At 34.7% G+C, this 12,148-nt stretch overlaps 2 protein-coding genes across 3 annotated transcripts in view; one reads left to right on the top strand and one right to left on the bottom strand.

Moving 5' to 3' along the window:
- Window positions 1-6,089, bottom strand: part of LOC148940002 (soluble calcium-activated nucleotidase 1-like) — a 47,732-nt gene extending 41,643 nt beyond the window's left edge. Inside the window, exon 1 of the mRNA XM_089106335.1 lies at window positions 6,036-6,089. The gene's annotated coding sequence lies outside the window, so the exon portion shown is untranslated. The remainder of the gene's footprint in view (window positions 1-6,035) is intronic.
- A 148-nt stretch (window positions 6,090-6,237) lies between these two features.
- Window positions 6,238-12,148, top strand: part of LOC148940001 (uncharacterized) — a 19,866-nt gene continuing 13,955 nt past the window's right edge. Inside the window, exon 1 of one of the 2 annotated variants that reach the window (XM_089106338.1) lies at window positions 6,238-6,352. The gene's annotated coding sequence lies outside the window, so the exon portion shown is untranslated. The remainder of the gene's footprint in view (window positions 6,353-12,148) is intronic. The other variant, XM_089106337.1, reaches the window with a different exon arrangement.

Raw genomic sequence — 12,148 nt, 5'->3', positions numbered from 1 at the left:
GAGGGCAACTAGCCCCCCCAACGCCCATCATTCCCCCAAACATCCAATCAAAATTGTGAGACGTCTATTTCGTTCAGAATATTTGATTCCATGATATAGAATGGATTTTGGAGGAAGACCCTCCCCCACAAACTTCAGGGAAAGGATATAAAGTTATAACCTGGGGGCATATAAGGTTTTTATAGCAGGCGTTGTCGTAGACACTTCAAAACAGGTTCAATCGATTGGAAATTCAAAGGGCTAGTGCCCTTTTTAATAGTCAAAAGTGATTGGAGGGCAACTAGCCCTCCCCCATGCCCATCATTCCCCCAAACACATCCAATCAAAATTTTGAGATAGCCATTTTGTTCAGCGTAGTTGATTTTCAGATAGAAAATATGTTTTTGAGGAGGACACTCCCCAACAGCACTCGGGGCAAGGGTTTTAAGTTATGCCCTGAGTGCATATAAAGTTTTTATAGAAGGTGTTGTTGTAGAAACTTCAAAACAAACTCATTCGATTTGGAATTCAAAGAGCTATTGCCCTTTTTAATAGTCAAAAGTGATTGGAGGGCAAGTAGCCTCCCCCATGCCCATCATTCCCCCCAACACATCCAATCAAAATTTTGAGATAGCCATTTTGTTCAGCGTAGTTGATTTCCAGATAGAAAATATGTTTTTGAGGAGGACACTCCCTCACAAACCTCAGGGCAATGGTTTTAAGTTATACCCTGGGGGCATATAAGGTTTTTATAGAAGGCATTGTCGTAGAAACTTCAAAAATGGTTCATTTGGTTGGAAATTCGAGTGGCTAATGCCCTTTTAAATAGTCGAAAGTGATTGGAGAGCAACTAGCCCCCCCCCACGCCCAGCCGTCCCCCCAATACAACCAATCACAATTTTGAGACAGCCAGGTAGTCCAGCATCGTTAATTTCCAGATAGAAAATATGTTATTGAAAAGGACACTCCCCAACAACCCTCAGGGCAAAGGTTTTAAGTTATGCCCTGGGGGCGTATAAGGTCTTTATAGAAGGCGTTGTTGTAGAAACTTCAAAACAGGCTCATTCGATGGGAAATTCAAAGGGATAATGCCCTTTTTAATAGTTAAAAGTGATTGGAGGGCAAGTGGCCCCCCCCCACGCGCATCATTCCCCCAAACACATCCAATTAAAATTTTGAGATAGGCATTCTGTTCAGCATAGTTGATTTCCAGATAGAAAATATGTTTTTGAGGAGGACACACCCTCACAACCCTCAGGGCAAGGGTTTTAAGTTATGGCCTGGGGGCATATAAGGTTTTCATAGAAGGTGTTGTTGTAGAAACTTCAAAACAGGCTCATTTGATTGGAAATTCAAAGGAATAGTACCCTTTTTAATAGTCGAAAGTGATTGGAGGGCAACTAGCCCCCCACACCCATCATTCCCCCAAACACATCCAATCAAAATTTTGAGGTAGCCATTTTGTTCAGCATAGGCCTACTCAATTTCCAGACATAAAATATGTTTTTGAGAAGGACACTCCCCCACAACCACCAGGGCAAGGGTTTTAAGTTATGCCCTGGGGGCATATAAGGTTTTTATAGAAGGCATTGTTGTAGAAACTTCAATAAAGGCTCATTCAACTACAAATTCAAAGGGCAAGTGTCCTTTTTAATAGTTGACAGTGATTGGATAGCAACTAACGCCCCTCTCACGCCCACCATTTTTCCCAGACACATCCAATCAAAATTTTGAGATATCCATGTTGTTCAGTGTAGTTGAAAGTTCATGAAATTAGGTCTTTTAGGATGATAATCCCCTCAGAACCCTCAGTGCAAGGGTTGTAAGTTATGCCCTGGGGGCATATAAAGTTTATATAGAAAGTTGTTATAGAAATTTCAAAAAGGGCTCATTTGATTGGAAATTGAAATTGCCCTTTTTAATAGTTGAAAATGAGTGGAGAGTAATCAACCCCCCTCTTATGCCCACCATTTCCCCAAAAACATTCAATCAAAGTTTAGAGATAGCCATTTTGTTCAACGTAGTTGAAAGTTCTGGAAATTATGTATTTAAGGATGACAAACCCCTGAGAGCCCCAAGGGCAAAGGTTGTAGTTTATGCCCTGGGGCACATAAGATTTTATAGATAGAGTTGTCGTAAAACTTCAAAAGCGCCTCATTCAATTTGAAATTGAGAGGGCTAGTGCCCTTTGTAATAGTCGAAACACATCCAATCAAAATTTTCAGATAGTCATTTTGTTCTATGTAGTAGAAAGTTCTGGAAATTAGGTCTTTGAGAATGACCTCAGAGTAAGGGTTGTAATTTATGCCCTGGGGGCATATAAGGTATTTATAGAAAGCGTTGTCGTTTCCAAAAGTGCTCATTCATTTGGAAATCGAAAGGCCTAGTGCCGTTTTTAATAGTTGAAATTGATTGGAAGGCTTGACATTTTTATAGTCAAGATCAATGTGGGTATAATATATTATTTTTTGTTGTTGTTGTTGTTTAGACCAGGGCACTTCATATCAAAGGAAATGTCGTGGTAACTTCGAAAAGGACTCATTCGATTGAAAATAGAAAGGGCTGATGCCCTTTATAATAGTCGAAAGTGATTGGAGGGCAACTAGTCCCCCTTCCACTCCCACCCTCCCATTTGCCCATTATGTTTAAAAACTAAATGTTGCCTTAAGAAAAATCAAAATGCACTGTGATAATGCTAATTCCAAATAAGGCATCTCAGCAGTATCCCAAGAATGACTGAGGGTATTATGTTCAAACTTTTGGGGCTACTTCTGCTCTTAAAATTTAACCAAATCAAAATAGAGTAACTGTATCCAAGCTATCAAAGAAAGTAAATAGATTTTTTTGCAAATGGTATTTTCCATTTCAGGTCAACTAGAGGAGGTATGAAACTAAATTAAACAGTACTATTTGTGTCCTGATTTTTAAAAGGGTGTATGTTGTTAAGAATTGGTGAAAAATTTTCTCCAGCATACAAATAGCAGGCCAAACTATAAAGTCTTAAAAAACGAAAAGATTTGAAGTATTATTTTCTTTTTCCCTGAAAAGGCGTTCGTTTAAGTCAGTATAAAACGAACAGAAATTAATTAAAAAAACTTTTTCTACAAAATAAGTTTTTCAATGAAAAGTAAAGAACTCCATTAAACAAAAAAAGAGCAAAAATAAAATCAAATAATCCACCAAGCGTGAAACTACTATAAATCAGCATCGATAAATAAATGAAACCCAAAACAAACAGAAATTATGATAAATAACAAAGTCAAACTCAAAACGAGAAGAAATTAACATAAGTTCAGTGCAAAAGTTCACAAGGCCAGAACAAAATTTGCACTTTACTGAAAAAATATTAATGTTTTTACTTTTATAACTTTAATAAATCAAATAATATAAACATTTTGATTACTAAATATCACTATATGTATATTGTATTGACAATGCACATTCAGTTGTATTTTTTCAGTAAAGTGCAAATTTTGATACCGTATTTGAAAGTTTTGAAAATATTTGAAAGTTTTATTTACCATTTGATTTTTGATTATATTCATCATAAAATCAACCCAAATCAGTTTGGCAAGGGCTTTAGGTGCAAGAGATTTTGTTTTACATATGTTAGCTAGTTTTTCTGTCTGGCTGTCAGCAATGTGTAGTCCTCCCTAACAGGGATTCATCAGGTTTTTCCTCAATTTCCCATGGAGCACCTCAAGGGACTAAGTTAGGTCCTTTAGCATTTTTAATTGTTTTTAATAATGTTTTACCAAGTTTTGGCAATTCTTTTAAATTTGTGGAGGATTTGACATTACTGAACCTTTGTCAAACATCTAATACTTTGAATGTTACACTTGATTCACTCATTAACAATTTAAGGAATGATCTTGACAATGTTAAACTCAACTTAAGCATACCCAAAAGCAGTTTCATGCTATTTTCTTTTTTTAAAAATATATCCCCTATCAATATTTACCTTTGCATACCAAATTTAAATATGGTTAAACTGCTTGGTGTGCAATTGGACAACAGCCTTAAATGGAACTCCCACATTTCCCACTTATTTAAGTCTGGAAGTTTTCTCCTTAAATCTTTCCCCCTTCTCAAATGTTTCTCCATATCAATCCAAAACCTTAAAATAATCTAATGTTCTTATATAAGACCCTGTCTGGAATATGCTTGCCCTGTCTGGCACCCTGGGTTGACCAAAGACCAATGTTCTAAAATTGAAAGTACTCAAAACAGAGCAATGAAAATTATTCTGGGGACAGCCTATACTACATACAATGCAGGTTTGGCTAGACTTGAACTTATTACATTGGAATCACAATCTCACATCCTTACAATGAACTTTGATAATAAGTGCATTAGTTCTGACTATCATCAATGTTTTCTCCCTCCCTTTAAAGAAAATCCCCCAACCCTTCCTAATACAAGACTCAATGCTCATAGAGCCCTAAATACCCAACTGGACCTGTATCCCCAAATGTTGACCATGAGGTACAAACACTCTTTTGTCCCCTATTTTGTTTCCCATTTTAATAATTGATATAACTTTTGTTTTATGTTTATCCCCTAATATCTGTTTTATCATTGATTCAATTTCTTGTTTTATGTTTATCCCCTAACATATGTTTTTTTATTGTAGTTCCGATGTGCTTATGTTAGCTTTTGTGCTATTTTAGCCAATAAATCATATTCTATTCTATTCTATCACACTCCTTATGATTAACCAATTTTGTTATATTAAATACTACATACTTGAAACTATTCTTTTAATTTATTACTTCCACTTTTTGAATAGTATTTTATACTTTTATACATTAAATGAAATTGAAGAAAAACAAAGAAACAAGAATATACATGTCAAATACACCAGGTTCCACCCAAAGGTATTCCCCAAGTATTTCAACTCAAATACACAAGGTTCTGCCAACATGTATTTCAACACATGTTGAATTGGGTTCTGACTTGCATCTAAAACAAGTAACTTTTTTGTTGGGTTGAATTTGTAGGTAAAAATGATCTAACTTCCAAAAATTGGATTTTGTACCCTTTTCAGATAAAACTTCAAACTTTTCATCAAACAATTAGATTCCTAGATGTTTTTCCAACATACTGAAACCTTTTTCAAACCAAAGTCTTTAAATTAGGACTTCTGGAGTGAAAAAACTGTTTTTTTTTACAAAAACTGTCAAATCATTGGTGCCTTTACCCAACATTTACTGTAAACCTGGGGGGGGGGGGGAGGCAAGTCCCCCCTTAGTGTGCCTTACCATTATGTCTGGTGTTGCATATTTGCCTAAAATGAAAAAAAAAATTAATGAGAAAACAAAAATTGAATTTCAGTTTAAAAATGTAAACATAAATGATGAAAATAGTGGAACTTGACACATTCCAATTGACTGTAATCAAAAATCCTAGACATTGAGTTCTAGAGTCTAGAACTCAATGTCTAGCCAAGCTTTTTGTCTAGCATGTCTAGCTGAGTGCAAATTTTACTTCTGAATGGTCATAGCTAAGACATTGCTATTTATAGCCTAACAATTCAAACCTTATTTATTAGGCAACTCAAATATGAGCCATTTTTTTATCATTTACAGTTTTTCAAATGCCATTGACAAAAATAGTGCTAAGTTTTGCAATTCAAAACTTTACTGTTGAATTCAGGGTAACCTATATATTTGCAAATTAGGGGGATGGGGTGGGTAAATTTCATGGTAGCCTAACTTTGCAGTGGGTCATATAATTTAGCTAGGATGAAAGCAAAAACATCATTTGATGCTTTTTTATGCTCCTTCATAATTCATATAGAAACCTTTCGGGCCCCTTTAAAGGCTCAAGATGCAATTAACTCCAGAAGCAATTAGGCTACTGAATTATAAAAGAGTATAAAAAAGGCATTGAATGAAATTTTCACTTTCATATTAGCTAAATTATAGTGCCACCCAGAAATCTACCCAACTTACTGACACTAGTAGCCTTATAAATTTTCAAGAAATGGATAGTGGGCTGCCAATAGAAAGCTATATTCAGGAAAGAGAAACTGCAAACAACCCTTTAGAGCATACCCTTTGACAAATATTCACATTCTCGTGATTTGGATAATTCTGCGTCAATTTCAGTTATAACTTTTTTACGTTAATACATTAACAATTCCTTAAAAAATCTGGTCTCGGTAAGTAAAGCTTCAGGTCGACAACAGTGCATCAAAGCATCGCCGAAACTTCAAATTTTTATATTATTGTCATTGGTACTATCGGCTCTGCAAGGCGGAAGACTAATTTAAATTCCTAGGAATCAACGATAAATATTGAGTGTTTAAATTTTAGAAACAATTTCAAAGGATTAATATGTTCCATTCTATCTAAGTCTCCTCATATAGTAGGTTAGCCCTCTAAATTAGTTTGGAATTAGGCTAGGCCCATTTGGTCAGATAGGCTAGCTAAATGATGATGTGCCTTGTAACACTCTTTCCAAATATACTGGTTTCTACCAAAGAAAATTCTATTTGACCCTAAAATGGGTTTCGAAGATTGGCTAATTTTTTCAGTAACCAGAATTTTGAAAAAAATAGCCTAGGCTACCTGCCTAAAATATTAGGCTAAAGAGAAAATTTAAAAAAATGAAGCTAGAAAAATATTGACTGAAATTCTTGAAGCTGCCAACACCTGTCTTTAGATTCCACTGTAGAGATAGGCTATGATGCTTACCTGCAAGCACAATGTGCAACAAAATCAATCCCTCTTTACCAAAAATTGAAGCCAGCAGCATGCAATAGGCTACTCACAAAAGCTAGTCTTCTCAAAGTATTTTGCTAAGGACAAGGGTGTAAGCCTAAGAATAGAATTGGGGTTCTTGAGAAGGATACATGCTGAGAAAACAATTCTTACATCACAGTGTGCAGGAAAATTTTATTCAGCATAGGCTAGTTAGTTAATTAAAGATAAGCTAGTAAATTTGTATTGAAGGGATTTCCACTATATTCTACCCTCCTCTCCCCTAATGTGCAAACATATAGCCCAAATTATGTATTTCCCAAGCATTATTATTGCTTCAACCCATGTATCCACAATTTGAATCAACTCTGACAGAAACAAAGAAAAAAAAATTACATAGGAAATATACAACTTGAGAGGTACATTTGCACAATAGTAGGCTTAATGATAAAGTATAGTAGAAGCAGTTTCAAATGTGCTCAGTAAAATTTGTCTACTTATTCTGAAGCACAAATTGTTTTCTTTACTTTACTTTTCTTTACTTTTTCCAACTTTATGCTTATACCAGGACTAGAATAGCTGCCAACCTGAAATGGTGACTTCACCCACAATTGCATCCTTCAAGTTCAGACTTGAAAAGAATAGAACAAAATGTCAGTAAATTTATACATATTCATATAATTTATCTAGGAAGAAAGTGAAAACATCATTAGATGCCTTTTTTATGCACTTTCCAAATTCATCTGCTGCTTCTTGGGCATAAAGAAGAAGAAAAAACAGGACAAAAAAAAAGAAAAAGAGGATACACCAGTGCTACCCTTGCAAAAATGTATTTTTCCTTGTTGTTCAAGGTGAGGGCTGTAACCTTCTTATGTAGGGTTTTTGACAATGATATTTCTAGTAATGTACTCTTAGTTTTGTTTTGATGACTCTTCTGAGGGATTTTAGGCTCTTTAGAAAATTCTGCAAATTTATTTTTGAAACAACATTTAACTATTAAGACTAATAAAAATGATAATTACCATTCCTGAACCAGCTATGAATGACATTTTATTTATCATCTGAGAGTTTTTTGTAGAAACTTATTTTTAGACTTTTTCTCACTATAGGCTATTTTGAGCCCCTTTAAGGGATGGGAATAGAATTTGCCCTGGAAGGTCTTATTGAATTTGAAAAAAACATATAAAGGCATCAAGTGATGTATTCAATTTTGTCCTTAATAAATTGTATGGATATGTATAAATTTACTAAAAAGTTATGGAAACATGAAAAAAGCTGTTCATCCTTTTCAACTATCTACTGATGTCACTTATGTATTGGCATGGAGCACAACAGATCCAGTTTGGACCTTGAATTTGCTCCAAAGTGCAAATTAAAGTTACTAATTAAGTAATATAGGCTACGATTTGATTCCCTAACTGATATTCTTTCCAAACATAATAATCACTGCTATCACAAATGAACAGAGAATAAAAAAGGTCATCTTTCTTTTTTTTTTCTGTCTAATATCTAATGACTAGGGAGAAAAGAAGAAGGTATCACTTTAAGGAATCAAATATAGCTAGCAGTAGTAGCATTTAGTGTATTTCAAAAGAGTTCTAAAAAGGTTTCTAGTGTGGCACTTGAAAAATCTCATCTTTTAGCTGCCAAATTAGGGTAAAATTTACTTTTTGATATCTTGGAAAGTAGTTGAGTTAGGTGAATAAAACTCTCCAGAGTCTCCAGAATGCATCCAGAGTCTTAAAGATAACCTGAAAAGGTGTTTTGAAGCACCTACCTCCACTCCTCCTCCCTCCAGAGGGCACTGACCTTTATCAATCTTTGTGTTAAAAATTGAAATCTTAAAAATAGATCATCTGTTCAAATGAGGTTGAAGAAAAGTATTTTTAGCCTTATATCTTTGTTCAATGGCAATTTATAAGGCTTTAAAGATCTGTAAATCTATTTCTTAAATTTAGGAAAGCACCCTTGATATGGTTCAAAATTCTACAGAAATAACAGGAATCACATTTTCAAATTCTAGACCATTTGAAAAGAGATTATAAACATACAATTAAAATGAATTATTTGTCATCAGAATCCAGATAGGTCAAGAATGATATCTTCTAGGCACTAGAATTGTATAGTTACCACAATTTGACAAACCTAGGCTGTAATTGTCATGTTGACAACCATTGTATTTGGAAATGGTGTTAAATGGGGAACTTTGTTATTACCTTAAATTACACTTGCCAGCAATAAGGGCAAGTTATTATTGGGTTTTGCTCAGAAAAGGCAATACAAAGGAAAATGTATTTGGAGGTGATGTGTTGCTAAGGTTTTGTCAATAATTGATATTAAATAAATGAATAAAGACCACACCACAAAAATAATACATACCGATAAATCATCAAACATTAGGGGCAAACCCCCCATGAGGGGCAAAAGTGTACAATTTCAATGGCTAACAATCAATGATTTATCTCTTTGGTTTTATTAGATTTTAATCTGTCAACCTGTATTTACCTATTCTAATTGACTTGCTAAATGATGAATGTGCAAAGATTAACAATTCAGTGTTGTTTCTAAATAGGCTGTAATAATTTAATTTGGACCCCAGGTAAGAAGAAAAAAACAAGCCATTCTTCCATTGTTGTAATCAATTTTTGTGTATAAATGAGTAATAATAATTAGGATTGATCATTATCTTGCAGGGTTTTCGAAAAAGTTGGTGATTTCTTGAAATAACTGATAAAAAATGAAGAAAAAAGTTGTAATTGGAAGTTTAGTTTTATTCCTGAGCATAGTAATTTGATTTAGTGCCAAAAACCACTTGCCACAATCACTTTTCACCAGCATTCTGGATTGGCTTCCCAAAAGTTGTAATTAATGGACATAAAATACAGAAAGTTAAGCTAGCTTTGCTGTCCAGCTTGCAAAATAAATGCCTGTATTCTGTCATAAGGGAGTTGGAGCCAAATATTATAGTAATGATAAGAATTATTATATTTAGAAAAAGCATTGGATAGCAAAGCAAAAGGTATGGGCCTCTTTGGCTTTTAGCTAGCTTGTTAATCACCTCTCCTAAAGAAAAATATCAAAATTTGCAAGAAAGATACAGACCTAGCTAATCAGCAAAACTTGGGCAAGTCATTGCTTTTCAGGCCTGACTTCACTCCAAGGATGACTGGGATCACTCATATACCTGTAGGAATTGTAATATTTAGGATTTTCCTTATACCAAAATTGGTTTGTCTCTGAAATATCAGCAAATATTTTAAGAAGTTAAGGTAGTTTGATTAATTTACTTACTAAAGGATATCATACCATTCAACATGTATCTCAACAGTCTTTGCAAATATGCTATACACTACTGTTGCAACTTCTGTTTTGAACACTTGAAAGGGTTCCAACTATATGGTGACACAGGGCTCCTTCTGTATTTTTTTATGTAGAAATTAAGGTAAAAATTCAAAATTAACACAAATATTTACAGCTTAGGACTAAGAAATTTAGTGAACCCTCACCTTGTTTGTGTACAATTTCAATGGCTAACACTAGCTAAGACTAGACTAAGACTAGATTCTCTAGCTAAGACTAGATGCCAGGTGTTGCTATTGATAAATTCAAAGAATGATTTAATTAAAAGTTAAAGATTGATGCTCTGCTGGGCATTACAAGGTCTGTGGTTATGATTACGCCTTCTGCAAGGTTTGGCATAAGGCTTACCACCTGTCCCAGAACTTAGCAACTGACATGTCAATTTGACCACCTTTGTGTCATTAACTATTCTAGAGGATTTTTTATGTTAAATATTATTATAAACTGTATTATTGAGGTGTGTGTTATCCTTGTCCCTATTCTATTTCTTTTGCCTGCTTTATCAGCCAACAATTCTGATCTGTTTTTTCATGTTCCAGTACCTACTGTTTTTCCCCCTCCTCCTATATATATTGTATCACTTGAGATGGAGCCAATTTTGATTACTCATAGCCTACAATGGTTCTAAGGGAACTTGCATCCCTTGAAACTAAAAAAATTGCTGGTGCTGGCTGCAATTATCCTTGTATCCTTCATGAATGTCAAACAGTCTTGTGACAACACTGTTCTTGATATTCAACTTATCATTGAATCTTTTTAGACTACCTCTGGATTGGAAAACTGCCCATATCATTCCAATATTCAAGAAAGGTGGAAAGTACCTTGCTGAAAACTATTGACCCATTAGAATAACATCAGTGGCTATTAAGGTTCTTGGAAAGAATATTCAATTCTTCAGTTCTTAGGCATCTTAAGCAAATGATCTCTTGCCCCACTCACAACATGATTTTTGTCCTGGAAGATCTGTTGATACCAGTCTCCTTGAAACATATGACTGCATTACTAAGTTGCTTGTTACTGGGGTGCCTACTGACATGATTTTGCTTGACTTTTCTAAAGCTTTTGACAAAGATTGTCACAAACAACTTATAACAAAGCTACATGCAGCCAAGTTTGAAGAGAAGTTTCTGAAGCTTTGAACAGAGTTCCTCAAGCAAGTGTTTTGGGTCCTACACTACTTAAAATCCTTATTAATGATGCTCCTTCTACTATTAAAAGTGAATTAACTTTCTATGCTGACAACTTAAAGCTTCTTGGACCAGCCTTGTCATGTGAAGATCATGCCCTTCTACAAAATAACCTTGAACTGCTTGGTCAATGAGCTGAGGCTTGGCTTCTTTAATTCAATGTTGCCAAGTACCATCTCATTCAACTTGGCAAAATGAATCCTTGTTGCTCTTATTTTCTCTCAGGCTACCCAATCTCCTCTGTAAATGGTGAGCAAGATCTTTGAGTCACCATTGACAATGAACTAAAATTTGGTACCCATGCTAAAAAGTCTGCTACTGTTGCTAGCTCAACTCTGGGGCTGATTAAGTGTACCCCTTTTCACTTGTTCCCCCAAAGTTATTAGTCTTCTGTATAAGGGACTAGTTTGACCCAAGCTTGAAGTTGGAATGTCTCTAGTCTTCCTGTATTTTAAAAAGACATAGAAGTTTTGGAAGATTTTTAGAGACATGCAATCAAAGTGATATCTAGCATGCGGTAGCTTTCTTACCCTGCAAGACTAACTAAGTTGAAACTCCCAAAACCTGTGTACTGGAGAAATAGAGGTGATGTTATTCTAACCTGTAAATCAATGAAGGCTAATGTTCTCCCAGTATTATTTTCTATTCTTGGTTCTAATTCTAGAATTAGAATCTGGAATCTGGTTGCTAAACAACTTTGGTCATCAACTCTAGAGCTTCACAAGGATTAATACTTAGATTGTCTTAAGCTGTAATTTAAGGAACTGTAATTTATGTGTTAGATGGTACATTAAAGAAAACTGGGCCTACAAGTAGTTTTTATTCTAGATAGCATCAGTACCAGTAGATATATGACTGAAAGGGCTCAATTTGCTCTATTTACTCAAAAATGCCCAATTTGCTCTAGCCTATCAATAT

The sequence above is a fragment of the Artemia sp. Qi Xiang Cuo genome, chromosome 20, assembly GCF_049724085.1.
Source record: "Artemia sp. Qi Xiang Cuo chromosome 20, ASM4972408v1, whole genome shotgun sequence".
NCBI lineage: Eukaryota > Metazoa > Arthropoda > Branchiopoda > Anostraca > Artemiidae > Artemia > Artemia sp. Qi Xiang Cuo.
The sequence above is the reverse complement of the archived record's forward strand: the minus strand, read 5'-3'. Positions and strand labels throughout refer to the sequence as shown.